This window comes from Tupaia chinensis, unplaced genomic scaffold (assembly GCF_000334495.1).
Source record: "Tupaia chinensis unplaced genomic scaffold, TupChi_1.0 Scaffold143719_1, whole genome shotgun sequence".
Lineage (NCBI taxonomy): Eukaryota > Metazoa > Chordata > Mammalia > Scandentia > Tupaiidae > Tupaia > Tupaia belangeri.
Genome location: NW_006203567.1, coordinates 27,639 through 37,307, shown reverse-complemented (window position 1 = coordinate 37,307; position 9,669 = coordinate 27,639).

The window sequence follows — 9,669 nt, the reverse complement described above, 5'->3', positions numbered from 1 at the left end:
CATAGTTGTGAGGAACACACTCACCCATCCAATGCCAAAGAAGGGACATGGAGACACGAGGTGCAGTGAAACAAGTCTTTAATGGTGATCTTGCAAGATCGGGTGTCTGATGGGCAGACCGACCTGGAACGGTTACAACAAGCAGTTTATTTCCTTGTGCACACGTTTCTCACCCAATTATTCACTGGCTGAGCACTACGGGAAGTACGATTTTCCTCAAGTTTTATTATTCCCTTACTAAGTATTTTTTGTCCTCTTCTCTCTCTTCTCTGATGGAAAGGCACAGGCATGGGACAAGCCCATGGAAAAGGCCTGCCTTACATACGATGTACTATATCATATTATGCTTACTGTATTATGCTGGTTTTGCCAAGGTAAACATGTTTTATGCTGCTGAATTGTGCTACAAATAAATTAAAATATTATTAAGGTAAAAAAAAATCTCAGTATGCATTTCTAAACAGTTGGAAGAACCAGAAATAGTTACAATGTAGAAACTGCATTAAATATAATGTATTGTATAAATAGAGAGAGAGAGAGAGAGAGAGAGGCCTGCCAAATGTCCTGAAGAGGGAGAAAAACCAGGAACTAAAAAGGAACAAAGGGCTGGTGACCAGCCACCATCTTGAGAAGACATTTCTCAAGGGAGACCTGTTATTATGGGTTTCATTTGTGCAGACACATTCGGGTTACATGTACTTTCTGCGCCTGTCACCTCTACAAGCTGGCTAAGCAAGTTTCATTAAGCTATTCTTGAAAATGAATCAGGCTATTTTCTTAAAAATTGTGGTTGAAATTGTGGGTGAAAATTTGCCAGCATTAATATTTAAGTGAGTGTTCCAGCATTTGTGGTGCAGTAGTACCCAACTGTCCTGCAAGGTTGGAAGACACTGGCTGACCTCAGGTTCCATTTCAAGGTTTCACTTGTAAGGATTTATGGTGTGGATATCCAGTAGCCTGAGGAGTTAGGGAAAAGGAGACTACAGCATGATGAGATGCTTTTAGGTATACTTTTGTCTCTTGTGTGCACACATGAACTATCTAAACACACACACACACACACACACACACACACACAGGTATAAATCTAGGTGACTAATTTAAAATATGTACATATTAAGCTATTTATTTGTCTTTTGAGTGAGAGAGATTTAGAGAAATGATATTTTGGTGATGTATTTCTAACTTAAGCCAGCCAAATGTCTTGGTACACTTGTGGTGAGCATACTCTCAGAGGTGGTTAGACACGAACTCAGAACCTTCCCAAGTAGGTCAGCCTCACAATGTTGTGTTTATCACTCTGCCACCATACTCTTTAGGAGTAGTAAAGATTGTGGTTAATGGTGAAAGGGGGACACTCCTACACTGTCGGTGGGAATGTAAATTGGTACAGCCACTGTGGAGAACAATACAGAGGTTCCTCAAAGACCTTCAAATAAAACTGCCATATGATCCAGCAATTCCACTCCTGAGTATCTACCCAAAGGACAGGCAAGCACTCAGTCAGAAAAGTGTTTGCACAACTATTTTCATTGCCACATTATTCACAATTGCTAAGACATGGAACCAACCCAAATGTCCACAAACAGATGAATGGATTGAAAAACTATGGCACATATACTCCACGGAATATTATTCAGCCATAAAACCCAACAAGCCCCTGTAGTTTGATAGAAAATGGACAAATATGGAAGATTTGTTGCTGAGGGAAACAAGTCAGGCTATGAAAGAGAGACATTGTATGCTTCCACTTAATATATACTGACTGAAAGACTGGAGAACATAAAAGCATTAAAAATTGTAATGGACAATAGAGACAAAGTGGAAAGAGAGTATGGGTGCGGAAGAGCATAGGAAAGGAAATTTGGGGGGAAAACAGAGAGGTAAGACACTTGTGGGACACAGATAAGGTTTTTTATCTGTTGACAAGGATGTGTATAGTAGTCTCAACTGGGCTGGACTGAGGTGTATATCATACTGGGTAGTCTCTTCACAATCTAAATAATGTATAGCAATTTAAGGTATAAATAATAATTCTAGAAATTAATAAAAAGTAAAAATAATAAAACAAAATAAATATTTTTAATTATAAAAAATGAATCTTTATGTCTGAATTATCAGAAATAATGCTAATGTAAACTTATGAACCAAATTTTTAAACTATTAAATGTTTAATGTTCTAGGTCACCACACAAGCTTTATAATAAAAACATACTAAAGCTAAAAAATTTACAAAGTCATTAAAGGAACAAATCTGTCTTACAATTATTTTGTTGATCCATAGTGTACTCATAAAAAGAAAATAGACAACCAGTAACAGGTCTCCAATTTCAACATATCTTTCTTGAAAGTTTGTAAACTCATTTTAAAATGAAAGTAAACATTTTAAAATATTCTATTACACATAGCCTAATGATTATCATAAAAATAATTTAACTCTTACCCATATCTTCAAATAAATTATGGCGAGCTTTTAAAAATAGAAAGCTTTATTAAGTACCATAAAATACAATGGTATAAGAATACCAATAATATAGATAGCCATTCTTTGTGCACTGAATCATTTTGGAGGCTTCATTTCCCAAGCTGTTTTTATAAATTTGCTTAAACACAAGAGACAACCAATTGTACAAAGCAGTGTTTTTGCCAGAAGAGGAAGGAGTGGAGAACTGAAATTCCCCAAGAGAGCGAGAGGAGTCACTGTAGACAGAGTGAAGCTGTTCCACTGGGCATTGTTGATTTGATTGAGAAGCCTAGGTTTTCTCCAAAGGCACAATCAGCATTCTGGAATCACAAACGCCATTTCACTGTAGACAGTTCTAGTTTTAACAGGTGAAATAACATTTAATGTCACTATTTTTCACTATGGTAAACATTCCTGACATTTATGCAAACTTTATTTTATAAATGTTTTAGTTTATTCTATAAGTAACAGAAAATTCCTGAGTCAGATAAATTTATGACATAAACGTTTATTCAGCTCATGATTTGGGTGTTGAAAGTCCAGAGACCTTGAGGGTTCTTGGGTTGCATCACATGGTGGAGGGCAGGAGAGGACGTTCTGTGCTCCCTGTATCTCTCTCCCTAGAAACACACCAGGTCAATCAAGGGCCCACCAGGATGACCTTCATTCTAATCTCCTCCCAGAAGCCCCATCCTTTGACACTACAATAGTATCAAATTTTATCCTCTTAATCATATTATGATAGCTAAGCACATAAATTTAGGGGAGAGAATATTCGAAGAATGACAACAAACAAAATGGGTTCTTAGTGCTTTAATTAGTATGATTTTGTCTGGGGAAATAAAAACATGATTTTAATTAAGTCAAAGTTCTATATTCCCTTCAGGAGCCAAACCCAAGTAGTTTGTCTCTTCATACCAATTGCATGGATGTGACAATAAGTCCTTGGAGAATAGACTAGTGGTTTCTTTTTTATCCCAATTTAAAGGGAAACCATTGAATGATTCAAACATATTCTGATATTCCATTGGAGCATTAACACAGAAATTTCTCAAGGAAAATTAACTTAGAAAATAACATCTATTTATTTGCAGTATTTAGACTTCATCTCTGAAATACAACCCTTAACTCACTCTCTTGACAGAAAAAGAATTTTTTGGGGGAGAAATGTTACCATCACTTGGGTTATAACGGTAAGATCATTTTAAAGCAAAAAACATCTCCTCTGTTAGACAAATCGATTATACCGGTTCATAGAATTTTTTTTTAATAAAAGACAAATACTGAAAATAGAAATTAGAGTTGATTCTGAAGACTAGTGTTTAAGGAAGTCAGACTCACCTGGTCCACGATGATTCTACTCCTAGCCCTGATAACTTGAAGGGAATACCAGGTACATGTGAGTTCATGCCCCAAATTCTGACAGGATGGATAGATGGGGAAGAGGGGATCACAGTGTGACAACACTCCACTGGGTGTATTTCTCTTTCTCTCCATCTCTCTCCATCATGTACAAGTGCCCTCTGGTGATTAAAAATAAATAAACAAGGGCTACTAGGTAGGGTGGTGACTATAAAACTGGATTGCACATGGCTGACTCCGAAGATTGAGTCTGGACCCAACAGCTTAAAAAAGAAGCTAAACGTGTGTATTAGTGCATCAAATCCTGAAAGAAGAATGAAGGAGAAGGGATTGTGTTGTGATTAGCTTCCCTTGAGGGATGTGATTTCTCACTTTCCCTCTCTCTGTGTCTTTCTTTGTCTCCTTGAGTACATATGCCCTATGGCAAAAATCTTAAATAATAAAAATAAAAATAATTAAAAAATAATTTTTAAAAAAGAAAATAGAAGATGGATGACACAAGACCACCATGCAAACTCCACAGAAGGAAAAAGTAAACACTATCTTATGGAGAGGTGACTGTCACATAAGCAGAGCTTAACTTCCACTCACTGTGCCCATAAATACTGTGTGACTGTCCTAATAATGCATTCCGTTGCTTCTCTTTGAGAGCAAAATTGTCTGTATCCAGTATGGGTCATCTCTTCAATATTAGCCATTTTAATGGTGAGTTCTGGAACCTTATTGTGCTTTTATAATAATTTTCCTTTCCAGATTGATTATTAATGTCAATCACCTTTTGTGTCCTAAAATGACATCTCTATACCTTCTAAGTAATGCATCTGTTCAATTTTAAATTGAGTAGCTATTATTCTCTTTCTATTTTAATGAAAAGTCTCTAATAAAGATTTTCACATTTCATTTATTTAATGGAAAACAAAAGTTTATGTAAACAGACTTGTCAGTAAAATTTTATCTTTTAGATCATATAATTTTTCTTCAAAATCTATACATACTCTTGGGGTTTTCTCAAAAGTAGATCTTGAGTTCAGTTTGACTCATCAGTAGATCTTTGAGGAGAAGATCCACAGGATACAGATACAAATTCAGTTGTAGCTTCTCTTAATTCTCTAGTTATACCTCTTGCCAATTCCTGCTATGTCAGGAACAAGGAATTCTAGAAAATGTTTTCTGAAGGCCGTGAGATTGAGGTAGGAATCGATGAGTTTTCTCTTGAAATCAGATTCTGTTGTGTACTAAACTATTACTAGGATTTCCAACATGTTTTAATTCACTAAGTTTCTTTAACTGTTCCTTTTCATCCTCAGATGTCTTCTTTTCTCCTCCTTCTGCTTCTTAATCTCAATTTATTTCCAAATGCAACAATCCCTGATGTTCAGTCCTGTCTCTTTCTATTCCTTGAGTAACTAGTTTTCTTATTGTTGACTAGAATGTTCTTTATGTGTATGAAAAAGTGAAGTAAGGTGACATCGCTAGAGAAGAATTGTCTTAAATCAACATCACAAACCTTACCTTTGTTTTAAATGCTTTCTAAGCTTTTTGTTTTATCTGGGCTTTAACTTACATTCTTTGTCCTTATTTTAGCCAGTGATGTCATTTTATGACTTACGGTTATGGCTTTAAGATTTACAATAAATTGTCTACTTCTTTCTTATAGTGTCTCTTTAAGATGAAATTATCTTCTCCTTTATATGTTAATATTAGTGAGCTGTCTCATCAGATACAAAAGACTTTTTGAATATTGGACAAATAAAACATTTAAAAACACTTTACACAATATTAGTAAAAAGATTTAAACATTTGGGCATATACTTGTAACTTGTTACAAGAGCAAGAAATATGATCTGGATCAAGATAGTGTGTTATAATCTAGGAAGTCTGGTACAATTGCACCTGGTACTTGGATACAATTATAGAATGATTGCTATAGGATCCCCTGTCTGTCTTTATGTTTATGAATGTCTATGTATCTGTCTACATACATGTGATATTTTTCTACTATTGAGTAGTTGTATCAAAATTAATTTCCAAAAGTTATATTTAACTGACTTAAAGAAAATTGAGTGCTTGGATAAATGAAGTATTCTTTAAATTCTAAGAAAAATAGAAATTAGCTCAAAAAAAGATTTTTTTTGGAGAGTTTATGCTATAGGGCGTGTGCACTCACCAGAAAGACAGAGAGAAACAGAGAGATAGAAAGCGAGAAATCCCCCCCGAGCGAAGATGGCCACGCCACAATCCCTTCTCCTCTATTGTCCTCTCGGGATCTTGGGCACACATGCTCACACACCCAGCATGAGTTTAAGCCACCAGGTCCAGAACTTGAACCATGTTAGCTACATGGGAGTTCAGCAACTTAGCCATTACGGTAACTGCTGGTCCCTAGCTCAAATATTTTTAAGGTCAATGACCTAGGATTATTATTAGTATAAAAGCTAATTTGTTTGTTAGTTTAATTAACTTAAGCATATTTTCAATTTATCAGCCTTAAATATAATGTATTTTGCCTTGCCTTACCAGTCAAATAAACTTATGTTTTCTCTACTAGATGTTTAAGATCATGAGACTACGAGGTGAACCAAAGAATATATATGAAAATGCAGTAGTTTATACTTCATGTATAGCAAGTGCAACAGTAAAACAAACACATATATTTAAGGTATTGTAGGTATTTGTTTTGTTATGACCACTTAGCATGCATGTGCTATAAAGAGTTAACAGGAAAATAATGAAGTGCTATGAACTTGGTACCTAAACTTTTAAACTAGAATATTAACTGGCAAATATAAATTTAAATGTAACCAATTTGGAGACTAGAATATTAACTGGCAAATATAAATTTAACCAACTTGAATTGCTCATTAGTAAAGATCTCCGGATATTTCTTAGCAAATATGTCACATGCCTAATTTAAAAATTATGCTATAAGAAAGCACATGGTTATAAAAAGTATAAAATGAAGACTGGCCCATGATGTAGTGGCTAGTACAGTGTGTCAGGAGTTGGATTCCACATGGATGACCATTGTTCAAGTCCTTGCTCAGAGTGCTCGAAAAACTCACCAGTTTTGCTGTGTGCATGCATGTGTACATCCTGACAGGAGAGAGAAATGGAGGAAAAAGGATTTGAGGTATGACCTTGCTTCATTAAAGGGTGCTTTCTGTCTGTTTCTCTTTTTCTATTTATTTTTTCTTTCTCTTTTTTTCTTCTTTCTTTCTTTGTCTTTTTCCTTCCTTCCTTCCTTCCTTCTTTCTTTCTTTCTTTCTTTCTTTCTTTCTTTCTTTCTTTCTTTCTTTCTTTCTTTCTTTCTTTCTTTCAAGAGAGTTTTTGATATAGATGTTGTGCACTCACAGGAGTAACAAAGAGAGACAGAGAGCCAGGATGCAAGAAATCATCCCGATGGGAGATGGCCACACCATAATCCCTTATCCTCCATTCTCCTCTTGGGATTTTGGGTATGCTCACACACCCAGAGTGAGTTTTAAGTCACTAGGTCTGGGACTCAAACTGTGGTTGACTATGTGGTAGTCCAGCAACGTAACCATTAAGCCATCTGGTGGTCCTGTTCATACTTCTATAGAGCAGAGGGAACACCTGAGGTACTGCTCAAAGTTCCTGAGTCAAGGAGTTTTGCCTGAAGAGATTGATCTTGGATTGATCTGTACTTCTGTAAGAACAAAATCTGTTAGAAATGTTTCATTTTCTTTTTTAAATATCCCCTCTAAAAGTCCCACAACAAAAAAAAATGAAGTAATGAGAAATAAAATTCACTAAAGATGTGTAAAGTGTATCACAGAAGTTGAAATGAAATCATACATCTATCTGAATGCCTTTTTAATTACATTTATTTCTACTATAATAGACAGAAACACTTTGGGAATATAGAAGAAATGAGAAAAAGTACATTTCCATTCATAGGATGTTTAGCAATTTTCAGATTTAAAAAAAAATGTACAGGAATTTTTATGTTGGGCTAAGTTTATGTGATCACTATTGAGCAGGCGGAAAAACCCTATGATCTATACATGACACAGGGTCTGGGGAAGAGATCATAAAAAGGCCAAGAGTAGAAAATGAATTCTGGATTCAGCCATATAGCACAGTGGCTAAGCACTGTGCATAAGGAGCTAGGTCCCACATGGCTTATAATACGAACCCTGTGGCCCTAAAAACATACTGGGCATATGTGAATGATTGTCCAAAATCCTGATGGGGTCATGAAATGAAGAATAAAGGGTTGTAGCATGACCACATCCCTTTGGATGGTGCTTTCAATCTTTCTCTCTCTGGCCAGCACATGCCTCTTCCTTCAGTAAATTGATCAATGAATTAATAAATTTTAAAAATGAAATAAAATAAATTAAAAGCACGTGTAGGATCTTGACATTATATCCCGGTCAGTGGGCATTTTCTAACTGAATGGCATCAGAGGTTTTTTGTTTTGTTTTGTTTTGTTTTATAATAAATGTCTTTAATGTAGAAAATGTCCTGCAGGTAAGATTAATTGGAGTATGAGGTGATAATTAATAAGCTGTAACTATTATCTTAGGACCTCAACATCAGAAATTTCTGTGGGAGTTTTATGCAAAATAAATATTGTGAGGTGTCATTGTATACATTGATTCGGCAGTTTTTGAAATTACACCCTGTAATTCAAATGCATGTCGAGTTTCTTGACTATGTGTGGATGACATTAGGAGTTATGCAGAGGATAAAGAGGGAAGGAAAAAAATCATCATGTGGAGTTACTAGGACATAGTGACACTTTAGATGTGAAGACAGTATCAGAGAGGTGACACATGTTGACTTGAAAGTGGTCAATTAAAAATGAAGTCACTTGATAATTTATTTTTTAATTTAAATTTGTTTTTATTCATTCATTCACTATATATCATTACAGCTTATGAAATGAATTTTCCCAGCATGAATACACTGTGTATTAGTCTAGTTAAAGATGTTATCCACATGTCATCATCAACAGATAATTTGTCCATTTTGTGTACCTTAAATTTTTACTTCTTTCTTTTTCCCCTTAATTCCATTTCTCTCATCCTCCACTATTATCCACCCTCCTCCCACATGTGTAATTGGTTTTGGCTTTTATATTTTCCAATCTTTCAGTTTCTACCAAAAAGTACAGACATTTTACATATATTAAATGGAGTATAAACATGTCTCTCATTCAAGAGTCTGGCTTGCTTCCCTTAGCAATTGTGATCAATGCTGTAATAAACATGGATATGCAAGAATTTGTCCAACTGAGTGTATTCCTATCTTTTGGGTGGACAGACTCTCAGGAATAGAATTGCTGGATCCTATGGTAGTTCTTTTTTTAAAGTCTTTGAGGACCCTCTGTATAGTCCTTCACAGTGACAGTAATTTTTACATTCCCACCAAGAGTGTAGGAGAGTTTCTTTTTTCACAACAGTCTCTCCAGCACTTACCATTTAAATTTTTTTTAATCTTAGCCATTTTGATTGGTGTTCGGTTATATCTCACTGTGATTTTAATTTGCATTTCCCTTAGGAAGAGGAACATTGAGGATTTTTTCATGTGCTTTTTGGCTGTTCATATGTCTTTTTTTTTAAGATATATGTATTTATTCGTGTAAAGTTTACACACATGCTGTAACTCCAATGTAAGAAAAATAATAAGCTCAACATGTAGGAATGGCTGAGACCCCACGTCTCTCCTGCATCCCAACAAGTCCGAGGTGGAGGTAGAGCACACGTTCCTATTTGACAAAGTCTCACACAGGAGTAGTTCAGGACTAGAAACCCAGGCGGGATTAACAGGCAGACACGGAGCATTCTTGAGGGGACGCCATGGAAGGACATATACAA